Below are 13,581 nucleotides of genomic sequence, written 5' to 3' on the forward strand. Positions count from 1 at the left end.
TGTGGAGATGAGGAAAACCTTTGACTCTTTCTCCTAAAGGCTAGGGTTTAGGATATGGTTCAGTGGGCAGAGGAGTTTGCTGCACAGGCCTGGATGCCCACTTTCAATCCCTGGAGTTCATGTAAAGATAGAAGGAGAAAACTGACTTCATTAGTGCTGTCCTCTGACTTGTACACATGTGTACCATGGCATATACATATAATAGATATAATATATATACACATATATTATATATATACACAATAATAATGAGTAAAAATTTAAAAAGAGAGAAGTAGAGAAACAGGGGTTCCTGAGTTGTTGGGAAAGGAAAATTGAAAGTAAGAAAAAGCAAAGTTATTAGTAGAGTGCTTACGCAGTCAAACTCCATGCTCTCTGTGGCACCAAGTGCTGAAAACAGCTGTGTTTATATCAACTGAGAATGCAGGTTTAGCTCCCAGAAAGTCAAAGGTTTCCCAGAAGACACTGGGCTCAGGTAAAGGGACAATAGTTTCAGCTGATTGGAGCTAAGTGGCCTCCAAGCAACTTAGGAGACATTTCCACGTAACCTGCGCATCCAAATGGTTGTTCCAGTAATGTTATTGCAGATCTAGTGTTTAAATACAGGGCTTTTAATATTGGTGATGAGAGAAAGAGTGAGTGAGTGTGCGGACAAGAAGGGCAGGAGGTGAAAGTCAGCTATAGATGCACAGCGAATTAGAGGCCAACCTATGCTACATGAGACCCCACTTACATTCAAAACGAAGGGAAAACCAAACCAGCTAACCAACCAACCAAAGCCACATAACTAAAACAAGAGAAACTAGAAGGTTTATTAGCATTTCTCTTAGCTCTTCTCCATAACACATTCTGCTTTTTGAAAAGAATTCTGATTCTGTGTATTCTTTCTTGAGACTTATTTGACGGGCATAAAAAACGATGTCTACCATATTTGCTGTATTCTAGCAAAAATGGTTTCGTCTTCCTGATGTAGTCAGGTGGGCACTGTTGTTCCCACCTTCTGGACGTGTTCACACCATGGTGTGCCTTTGGAGAGTCTCACATTGACCAGTCAATCCCCCTCAGCTCTCCTGAGCGTCAGTCTTCATACCCAAGTGCTTCACACACGTCTCCACCTCACTGGCCAGTAGGTGCCTCAAATTCTACCCAACACGAACCACAGTGAGAGGCTCTGGTTCCCCCCAAGAACACTCCGTGGCTCTGCTTTAGAAGATGGTGTCACCACTCAGGAGTAAAGGCTCACAGTTCTGGGGCTTATGCTTGGCTCATAGATGTCATAATTTGTCATAGTCACATCCACCATAGATGAGCTGGTGAATATCTCTCTCTCTCTCTCTCCCTCCCTCCCTCTCTCTCTCTCTCTCTCTCTCTCTCTCTCTCTCTCTCTCTCCCTCTCTCTCTGCTTTTAAGGCCTGCTTTCACTAGGTAGCCTAGGCTAATTTCAATGGTAGCCCCTACAAACGCCTATTTGTAAAAGAAAAAAGAAAAAAGAAGTCTGTGGGGATGGGGTGAGTTTGACACAATGGAAAGAGGAAGTGCTCATGAGTTTGGCCAAGTAACCAAGTGAGGTTTCTGGTGCCTGGTAACAGAGTGGTGTTTCTCACATCTGATGCCTCTGGCCTTTATGGACACCTGTACTGATAGGCAGATACCCACATACACAGGTACACATAGTCAAAAATGAAATAGATCTAAAACATATATATGTGTATGTAAATAAATATATATATATTCCATAACCGTCTGTCCCAAACAGCTATTTCTATGACTTGATAAAGATGAATTGACTTTTGGATGAAATGAGATTTTGCTTTTACAGTTATACATTAAATCTGCAATTAAGTTCATAAATGAAATGCTCATAAAGTTTATTCAAAGGTTATTTCTTAAATAACCTTTAGAGAGGTATTGGAGAGAAATAGGGTGATGTCCAAGTTTATCTAAAACAAAGACATCACCTGTAATCCCAATATTCAGGAGGCTGAGGATGGAGGACTGACAAAATTCAAAGCTAGCCTTGACCACATAGCAAATTCCAGACTCACTTGGGCTATAGAGTAAGGTCCTGTCTTATAAAGTAGGAACAAAAACAAAATCAGAGACATTGTTAGTTCTAAGTATTTATTTCCAGTGCTGGGATTGACCCATAGATTCTGTATGCTTGGCAGATGCTATACCACTGAGCTATAACTCCAGCCCTCGAGAAAAAGGGAAATCACAAAGCAAAGAATGTTCAATAGCACAGAAATCTTCTAAAGCTCAACCATTCAGACACTATCATTCGAGCATGTCACCTTAGCCATCATATGAAGTGCTTTTGTTTCTGAATGATAGTTAATATTTTTAAAATTAAATTTAAAAAGATTTATTTGTATCCTATGTGTATTTGTTTGCATGCACGTATGTTTGTGCACCACATATGTGCAGTGTCCTCAGAGGCAGGGATTAAACACATTTCGACAGAACAACAGAACATACAATCACCCAACATACAATTCTTCGGTTGTCCTGGAAATATTGGCTCCTTAAAATTATGTATGTATGTATGTGTGTATGTATGTATGTATGTATGTTTGTATCTATCTATCTTCTATCTGTCTATCTATCTATCTATCTATCTATCTATCTCTGTATCATCTAATATATGTGTGTGCCAATGTATGGCATGGCACAGATGTGGAGGTCAGGAGGTCAAAGGGCATCTTGCTCCTGACTACAGACACAATGTTATCAGATGCTTCACACATTGGCCCTATATGTTTCCTGTCATGATAGGTGGTACTCTCATGATGAGTTGCCAAGTTAACTTAGCCCTCCTCTAGCACATTACCCACATCTGGTTCGTCTTGTCTGCCCCTTCACCTGGTCCTCCTCCAGAGTGCTCCAGCCCTAGGTTGCTTTTGTCAGGTTGCTACAATGAGAAAAATGACACGCATGTGTGTCACACAACTTTTCACAATGGAAAAAATCAGGGCCTCCAAAGTTGAAATATAAGCCTTTGGCTTTGTCATCAATGAGTTCTTCTAAATCTTTTCGTTAGAGGGTTGTCCATACTGAGTATCAAGAGGCAAGGGTCTATTCTAAAGATTTTCCTTGGAATGCAGAGCTCCCGGTAGAGCTTCTTCTGTAATCATTCCGCACCAGCACTCACTGACAAGAAGAACTGCGCTCCACTACTTATCATGCAAGTGTAAGGGCCCAGGTTTCACCCTCAGGATACACATGGAAATGGACATGATAGTACACATCTGCAATCCCAGCACTCCTAAAGGGAGTTGGGCAGTAGAAAGAGAGAATCTCCAGAAGTGGGAGGCCTGCCTAGCCTGGATATGCAGCGGAAAAATAACAAAGAAGCCCTGTCTTGAACAAGGCAGAAAGTAAGACTGACACCCAAGGTTTTCAGAGGTCACACATACACACATACACACACACACACACACACATACACACACACACACATACACACACACACACAGAGACTGAGACAAAGATAGAGAGACACAGAAACAGAGACAGAGACACAGAGAAACAGAGACAGAGATACAGAGGCAGAGACACAGAGAAACATAGAGACAGAGAAACAGAGACAGAGATGGGCAGAGGGAGAGAAGGAACAGAAAAAAAAATGTGTGCTGAACGTCAGCTAATCACTATCAGTTTAGACTTTATGCTATCAATACCTAGTTATCTTCATTTCTTTCCCAGGATTCCTACTTTTTACTTAGAATCTCTTTCCTGTTTTGTGTGTACCGCGCCAGCATTTGCTGCCTAGCTAATGGTTTCCAGTGTTCAGAAGCTTACGTGACTACCGTTGTTGGAAGCGTCAAGGCTGGTTCCGTTTGAGTGGCGTATTAGATGATTTGCAATCTGGTCCTTGTCTCATTTCCAGCCTCACCTGCACTTTCCTGGTCCAACCACAGGAAGCTATGCCCTGGCCAAGCACCCCAGCTTGGTTCCTAAGGCCCTAACATTCAGCGTTGGGAAAGAGTGGGTGGGGGCAAGGCAGAGGAGGCAGATAAACTCCCGGAGAGCAACTTCACAGTGCTGTGAAGGGAAGCACCGGCTCCACTTAAGACCTACTTAGGCGACATTTGAATGATACAACAGGGAAAGATTACACCTGGACCCCAGTCTTCGAACCTCAAGATCCCAACGGCAAGGCTAAGTTTTACAGCTTTTGCTCTTGCAGAGATCTAGGGGAAGGTGCGATGCTGCCCTGGAGACGGACATTGCAGGACTCAGGCTGCATCCTGTAGAAGAGCAGGCGAGGTCACGTGAGGTAACTGGCTGCGAGTGGGGGTGAGTGAAAGACGTTCTTAGCTTGGTGCGGTCTTGAGCACCGGATGAATAAACTAAGCAGAGAGCCGGAGAATTTGGAGGGGGATTTCGTTGAGGATAGGCAGCGGCCCAGAGCAGTTCAAACGTTAGGAGAGGATTGAGTCTGGAGTCTCATCAGACTCTTCTTTGTGGATGTGGCATGTGGGAGGCAGTGGGTATGGTTATGATAATGAAGCAGACTCAGGTCAGTGAGAGAATGCTTGCACTGACAGAGCTTTGAATTTAAAATCCGGTAAAGGCACATCTAAGTAAAGACAAAACCGCACACACACACACACACACACACACACACACACACACACACACACACACACACGCGCGCGCGCGCTTGCGCGCGCGCGCTTCAAGAACTAGAATCCTATTGAGAGGAATACTGTGGAGGGCAAGGGGGCAAAGTCCCCAGGGATAACCTGAGCAGGTACGCTATTGATGACCATCTGGAAAGGCTTCATTAAACAAACGTGACGCACGACGTACAGGAACTAGGTCTGCAACAGCTGAATGCCTTCTTCTCTCGTGAGGAGATGGGAGTGTGGGACTGTGTCCCTCTGGGAACCCAGGCACATTGTCTGCAGTGCAGTATTTCCCAAACAAAGCCTCTAAGGAGCCTAGGGGCTTGAGTAAGCATGCTTCCTGGGCTAACCCATGGTTTCTACAGGTTGTCTTTGTAAGTGCACGTGAGTGCCAGCACCCACAGATGCCAGAGGCATTGGATTTTCCTTGAGTCGCAGTTACAGTGGTGGGCTACCAGATGTCGGATCTGGGTATTGAGCTCTGGTCCTCTGCAAGAGCACTATGTGCTGTTAGCGCTGACCCTCCTCTTCAGCCCTGAAAGGGATTTTTGGAGGGGAGGGTGCTTGTGTAATTAATTAATTAATTGGCTTTCTGGATACCTCTGGCCAGTTTTCAGAAGTCAATTTCTCATACATCTCATAATACTTTCGTTAGTGAACTATTTTAATAGAGTCATTCTTACATATTTCATTTTTAATGTTTGCTTTTGACTAACAAGTAGTCAATGTTTAGAAGAAAGATATGCTATCATGTCTACATTTTTCTATTTATGAAAACAAAAGTTCAGATGCTGGGTGCAGCGGCATACACCTTGAATCCCAGCACTTGGGCGAGAGGCAGGCAGATCTCTGAGGTAAAGGAGACCCCCTCCTTGCCCTGTCTTCCTGTCTTCCACATCCTTCCCCCTAGCAACTCCTATTTCCCCTCCAGGTCTCTTGTGCAGGATCTGTGGGAACCCTCGATGCGCTCTTCAGCTTTGATGCCTCATCAAAGCTCCCTACTGCCTGTCCTTACTTTACCGTATCCCACTGCTTGATAGGGAGTTCAATTGCCTGTCCACAGCCTTCCCCAGAATGTAAATTCTTAAAGACCAGGAGCTCAGATTTCTTCTTCAGTGAGTTTCCAGCACCTAACACAGGGCTAGACAATAAATAGTAGGTAGTACTTGCCAACTGAATGCAAACATATGAAAGAACATTGATGCTGTCCCGAATAAAACAGAAAAGAATGTGCGGTACGCTTTAGAATAAGTACAAATTGTTTTGCTTGTGTGTAGGTTATATTATCTAAACACAGTTATTAACAACTGTGAGTAATACTGGAATTCCATCTGTAGATGAGGCTGGTCTTGAACTCACAAAGATCCACCCGCCTCTGCCTCCTGAGTATTGGGATTAAAGGCATGGGCCACCGCCTCCTGGTATTAGTTTACATATAATTTGAAGAGTAAGCTTACTTGGAAAGGTTTGGTCAAACTGAAGATATAAAGTGGCCTTTCCCATCCTTGAGAATAGATACAATTAAACAATTGTAAATCAATGTCAATGATAAATCAACTATCAAAAATCTGTCAATAATAATATAATTTTACTGGAGAAATAGGTCTTCTGTTAGTTTCCTGACAGTAGCATTTTTCTTGGAGTTTCTACATAGGATTATGGTACCAGAAAATACAGTGTTACAAATGGGTGTGAAGGGTCACCAGAGGAACTGAAGGAGACAACATGTGAGTCCCAGGCATTTGGAACAGAATGATTGGAAGAAAGTGAGTCAGATGAGGGAAATTTAGGAAAGTACTGAGGATGCCTGAACGCGGCCCTTAGCCTGGATCATACCCTAGAGGAAGATCCTGTGGCCAGAAACAGTAAGAAAAGAAAGCTTTGTAACCTCAGGACCCTGTGGATCCACCAGATAAAGAACTGCTCTGCCAGTGTGTGTATTTCACACTTCATGGGCTTGAGAGGAAACAAAGTAACTGTATCCCCACCCGAATAGATTCAATTATAGGAGGCTTGTGGGAACCAGACTTTAAAAGTAGGTTTTTTGTTGGTGGGATTGCAGACTGGTACAACCATTCTGGAAATCAGTCTGGAGGTTCCTCAGAAAATTGGACATTGAACTGCCTGAGGATCCAGCTATACCTCTCTGGGGCATATACCCAAAAGATGCCCCAACATATAAAAAAGACACGTGCTCCACTATGTTCATCGCAGCCTTATTTATAATAGCCAGAAGCTGGAAAGAACCAAGATGCCCTTCAACAGAGGAATGGATACAGAAAATGTGGTACATCTACACAATGGAATATTACTCGGCTATCAAAAACAATGACTTTATGAAATTCGTAGGCAAATGGTTGGAACTGGAAAATATAATCCTGAGTGAGGTAACCCAATCACAGAAAAACACACATGGTATGCATTCATTGATAAGTGGCTATTAGCCCAAATACTTGAATTACCCTAGATGCCTAGATCAAATGAAATTCAAGATGGATGATCAAAATGTGAATGCTTCACTCCTTCTTTAAAAGGGGAACAAGAATACCCTTGGCAGGGAATAGAGAGGCAAAGATTAAAACAGACACAGAAGGAACACCCATTCAGAGCCTGCCCCACATGTGGCCCATACATATACAGCCACCCAATTAGACGAGATGGATGATGCAAAGAAGTGCAGGCCGACAGGAGCCGGATGTAGATCGCTCCTGAGAGACACAGCCAGAATACAGCAAATACAGAGGCGTATGCCAGCAGCAAACCACTGAACTGAGAACGGGACCCCCGTTGAAGGAATCAGAGAAAGAACTGGAAGAGCTCGAAGGGGCTCGAGACCCCTTATGAACAACAATGCCAAGCAACCAGAGCTTCCAGGAACTAAGCCACTACCTAAAGACTATACATGGACTGACCCTGGACTCTGACCTCATAGGTAGCAATGAATATCCTAGTAAGAGCACCAGTGGAAGGGGAAGCCCTGGGTCCTGCTAAGACTGAACCCCCAGTGAACTAGATTGTTGGGGAGAGGGCGGCAATGGGGGAGGATGGGGAGGGGAACACCCATAAAGAAGGGGAGGGGGAGGGGTTAGGGGGATGTTTGCCCGGAAACCGGGAAAGGGAATAACACTCGAAATGTAAATAAGAAATACTCGTTAAAAAAAAAGGGGGGCTGGAAAGATGGCTCAGTGGTTCAGAGCACTGACTGCTCTTCCAGAGGTCCTGAGTTCAATTCCCAGCAACCACATGGTGGCTCACAACCATCTGTAATGAGATCTGATGCCCTCTTCTGGTGTGTCTGAAGATAGTGGCAGTGTATTCATATACATAAAATAAATAAAATTAAAAGAAAAGGTTGATCTGAACTCAAAAAAACAAAAACAAAAAACAAAAAACAAAAAACAAAACAAAAAACCAAAAACACTTCCGTAATATTGAACTGCAGATAAGCTGGTAGGGGCATTATTTTATTAGTGACTGATAGGGGAGGGTCCAGCCCATTGTGTAGGGTATCATTCCCAGATTGGTGGTCCTGAGTTCTGTAAGAAAGGAAACTGAGAAATCCATGAGGAGCAAGTCAGTAAGTAGTCTGTCCAGGACTACAGGTACCTGCCCTGTTTGAATTCCTGTATGAATTTTCTTTGATGCTGAACAGGGAAGCCTGATTAACATAGGGAGAGTAAAAATGATTTAAATCTTTTTAAGGATGTAAAAAAAAGTAGGTTTTTATTTCTTGGACTTTAACAGTGTTAGTTGCTGTTTGCATGCTAGAGCAATACAATGTCATAACTTATTTAGTTCGTTACTACTATGAATTAGAATTTATTATAAAGCCCCGTTTAGTAGCAGAGGATATTGTGTCCAGAACAAGGCGCACACTAACGAGATATGCCTGGAATTGAGGTTTCTGTTATAAACGTAGCATTTCCCCCACTATTTTATGTACCCAGATGGCTCATATTTAAATTACTCATTTTAAAAATTCATTTTTCATGTTTGTTCAGTAGCTACTTTGAAACCATTTTCCTCTTCTTTAAAATTGAGGAAATAACCATATTGATTTCATAGGCAGCTGGGAAGAAACCCTAGGTTTACACTGTCCTGCTTGGTTCCCTTAATTTTTTGTTGTGTTTTGTTTTCTTGAAACTGGGTCTCAGGTCATCCAAACTAGCTTGAATTCACTCTGTAGGTGTAGATGACCTTGAACTCTGGATCCTTTTGAATCTACTTCTTTAAGTGCTGGGATGACAGACATCTGCAGCTGTGCCCAGCTTTTGATTATTATTATCTTCCTGGTAGAAATATGTTAAGTATAGCAGGGATATATTAAACAACCATTTGGGAGTGAAGTTCAAATTACAGCATATTGTTCCCTAGGGATGTGTCCCAGCATAGTGATGTTGGTAAGGTGGTCATGGTTGGGTGAGGAATATTATATTACATATTCAAGAGAAAATTGCTTTAATATTTTTTAATTTATTTGTTCATGAATTTATTTAGAGTAGCCTGGGGTGGTATTGATTATGTAGTTGAGGTTGGTTTTGAACTCCATAAAATCCTTTAGTCTTAGACCCCTAAGTGCTGGGCTTTAGGCATGATCTACTACATCTGGCTTTGATTTTACATTCCTTTGGTAAAGAGAGTATGGATGACAAGTAACTATAGGTAGATACATTCTATAAAACACAAAAATGCACTAAGTTGTTGGGTTACTTGCCAATGTGAACTAGCCAATAATTAGAACACTGCATCTGACCATGAAGCGTCCTTATACCTTCCAGAAGGTACTTTATTATTTGGTTGTTTTTGTCAATGAGAAAATGGCCAGTTAAAATTAATGTTCATTAAACTAGTTTTTCTTTTTAAAACACATCTAATCTATCTATCATCTATCTATCTATCTATCTATCTATCTATCTATCTATCTATCTATCTATCTATCTATCTAGTGTGTGTGTGTGTGTGTGTGTGTGTGTGTGTGTGTGTGTGTGTGTGCCAGTGCTGTTGTACTCATGAAAAGGAAGTTCAGAGGACAACCTGTGGAAATCCATTCTCTCCCTCTGGCATGTGGGTTTTGGGGATCCAGTTCATGTCATTGGATTTTAAATTAATTATCATTGGATTTCTGTTTTGTGAGGCAGTGTCTCATGTAGCCATGGATGGGCTTGAATTCCTGCCCTCCTGGCCAAATGCTATCTATGTCTGTAGGTGTGAACCAGCAGCCTGGCTAATTATCTTTTTTCCTTCTAATCCTAAAAGTCAGATACCAGAGATTTATCAGTGTTGCTACATTGGGAAGTAAAGACGTAGGAGGTTCAATGACCCCCAACTTCAACTTGGGGTTACTGACAGAACTTTAGGTATAATAAAGGGAGATTTGGGGTAGGGGATGAAAAGTGTGTGTGTGTGAAGCAACGTTATCAAGTGTGCTGTTCTGATACCCTGGCTCTGATGCTGTGAGGTGATTTGAAATGGTCTGTATGACTCGAGAGGAACCCTGCTGTGCAATCTCCACCATCCTGTATCCCTTCCTGGATCTGGGTCTGCTAAATCCCTTGGACTTCATACACTGTGTTTGAAGATGGAACTGACTAATCTTCCACATTCCTTCCGGTCTTCCGGTTCTTTGATTCCAGTTTGGAACTCTTAAACAGGCATTATTGTGATGCAGAAGATGGCCGAGCCATACTAAGATCTTAAGGCAGAGCCTTGTGGGCAGGTATTTTAAAGATTTATTTTATGGGGTGGGGTGTGTGTGTGTGTGTGTGTGTGTGTGTGTGTGTGTGTGTGTATGTGTGTTTGCACATGAGTCCAGGTACCTTAGAGTCCAGAAGAGGGTGTCAGATCCTCCGGGCTGAGTTACAGATAATGGCTGCAGACCTCTAACATGGATATTAGGTGCCAGACTCAGGTCCTCTGGAAGAGCAGTGAATGCTCTAACCGCTCAGCCACCTTCCCACGCGGGCAGAGATTTTATGAGCCACACCATCTACACACTTTCAGCGTTTCAGCTGTTATAACAATATTTTGTCTATATATTATATTTTTATTTGGGTAGTTATGTTTTGAGGTACTAGGGATTGTAGTTGGGGCCTTCAATATGCTTGGTAAGTGCTCTGCTGAGGGACATGCTTATGTATTTTGCTAAAAGGTGCTTTAAGTTGTTTTTATATCATACAGGGGATTATCAAACTAGTCAGTTTAAATTATAGAGAATTTAGGCAGAATTTCAAAGCCTTGTTTCATAATCTAAAAGTAATTTGCCGCCATCGTATATTCTGTTTTTCTTCTGCCTTCTTAGATAATACGATTACTGACAGAACAAGTGTGCTTTAATGAAATATTCTAATGGTAGTAATTAAAACACGGACTAGGCAAATGTCACAGTCGTCAAGCCTTTGACTATCGTGAGTTCATTTTTCCTTGACCTCTTCCAAGAAAAGAATATTTCCCTTTTGATTTGACTGCTGAATGATAAAACTGGGTTCTTTTAATGGTTTCCATTGCTTTTGTTCCCACCCAACCCTCCCATCACTTAGCAAAAAATGTGTCCTCCTTATCCCCACGCATCAAAGCTAGTCTCACCAGCTCAGCATTGGCTTGCATTCCATTCTGGGACACAATTCATAAGAAAGTGGGCAAATTGGTGAAGATTGGGGTAGAAAGGTGAGAGAGTAGACAGATGGACCAGAAGGAAAGGTTGAGGAAGATGTGGGATTCCAGGACACAAAGAGCTTCTTCGTAGCTTTGAAGAGCTGTTGTGTGTACACACGTAGCCTCAAGGGAAGTACTTGGACAGGAAGTTGTTGGCATAATTTGAAGTTGCTTCCAACAGTATGTTCTCTAGGTCTTCATGCATGTGCCCTACAAGGGATGCAAAGCAATCCAAGCAGTATGCAAGTTAGAGATGCAGAGTTCAACATCCGTCCTTACCTGCTAAATCCACAAGCAGATCCTCTCCCTTTTCTACAGTGAAGTGACATTGTAAGTCTCCTGCTATTTTCAAGTATGATAAGCCTTTCTTACTGCTGGTTGAAGTAAAGGTCAATTTTCTTCTATTTTTATTAAGTTGGTCGATTGGGAAGAAATGTCCAGTTTTGCCTTCCTGTATGGGCTGTAAGAGCATGCCTTTATTGTGAGACTACAACAGTAGGGAATTTGGCCCGTGAGAACTGAGACAATAATGTGTTTTGTGATGTCATTAGGATCTTGGTGTGTAGGTGTGCTGTGTGCACACTGGTGTGTATTTTTCTTGCAGATTTTTTTTTCTGATTTAGAGAGGTCCCATTTTACTGATATTACATGCAGCATAGTATTAAAGAATTTTACCAGCCATATGGAGGTAGCACACATCTTTAATCCCAGTACTCAGGAGGCAGAGGCAGGCAGATCTCTAAGTTTGAGGCCAATCTGGCCTACAGAGAGAGAGAGAGAGAGAGAGAGAGAGAGAGAGAGAGAGAGAGAGAGAGAGAGAGAGAGAGAGTGTCCAAGGACAGCCAGGGCTACAGAGAAACCCTGTGTCACAAAACAAAAACTACAGCAAAAAGAATCGTCATAATATACAGTAAATATGCTAAGAAAAAAAATTAAATCATTTAAATTTTGGCTTGGGACAGCATCTTATCTCCCACTAATCCAGTCTGACTGCTAACTCACGAAGCCCTCCTATGCTGGGACCATAGGCACGAGCCACAAGCTCGGGACCATTTTTGCTTGGAGGATTTATTCTTACGTGTGTGTATCTATGTGAGTAGATGACACATGTGTGGGTGCTCTTTTGTCCAGAAGAGTGTTGGATGCTCTGGGGCTGCAGTTAAAGGCAATTGCGAGGCTCTCAACATAGGTGCCTGGAATTGGGTCCTCTGGAAGATTAGGAAGTGCTCTTAACTGCCAGGTCACCTCTCCGGCCCCCCTTTTCACTACTTTTAAGGACTTTTGTTAGGTCACAATTCATTCCTCATGTCCAAAACCTCTAGAGAGAATTAAATGAAAGGCCATGGAGAATCATTTTTAAGAAACTGGAGCTTTTTCATTAGATCCCCCCTCCCCGAAAGTGTTTTATGGATCTCCTGGGACTATTTATGAACATACAGTTATGTGCTGGCCGGGCTGAGTGACACAGGCCCGTGTTCCTGGAAGGAGGCTCAGGAGTTTACTGTCACCCTTCTTTACATATGGAGTTTCAGGCCAGCCTGGGGTTACATGAGACCTACCTCAGAAAGCCAAAAACAGCATTGCCCTGTGAGATGGCTCAGTGGGTAAAGGTGCTGGCCACCAAAGCTGAAGGCCAGTGCTCCAGCCCTACACTGTGGAAGGAGCAAATGACTATGGCCACACTAAACCAGTTCAGGCCAGCACAGCTGGCTCCAACTTTTACTTTCACTGTAGATGAAAAATTCTTTAAGAATGGTAAAGTAGCAGCTTGGATTAGGTTGGGTTTACTTCAGGGTTTTAGACAAAGGGGCAAAGTCTATTGAGATTCATAATGCTTTGTTTTTCCATATCTTTCATCAAAAAAAAAATCTCAATTAGGTTTATTTCAACAAGATTTGAATTGTTCAACATAGTTAAGACCAGGATTTGGGAGAATAAAGGTAACATTCAAGTTTTAAGAGGTCTTTGTTGTTTTTCTTTTTTAGTTTTGATTTTTCAAGATAGGGTTTCTCTCTTCACAGCCCTGTCTGTTCTAGAACCCACTGTGTAGCCCAGGCTGGCCTCGAACTCATCAATCCACCTGCCTCTGCCTCTTGGGTGCTGTAATTAAGGATGTGTGCCACCACCCCTTGGCTATTTTTAAGAGTCCTCCCCCCCCACCTTTTTTCTTTTTGTGAGGTCTTTGCTCTCACGGCTCGTAGAATATGGCTCGTAGAATATGCAATACACTTCAAAAGGGTTCAAGGCTCATTACAACTTTCTTTTCTTTTTCTACTCTTCCCTTTTTCCAAATATGAAA

Source organism: Rattus rattus, chromosome 3, assembly GCF_011064425.1.
Source record: "Rattus rattus isolate New Zealand chromosome 3, Rrattus_CSIRO_v1, whole genome shotgun sequence".
NCBI classification, from domain to species: Eukaryota; Metazoa; Chordata; class Mammalia; order Rodentia; family Muridae; genus Rattus; species Rattus rattus.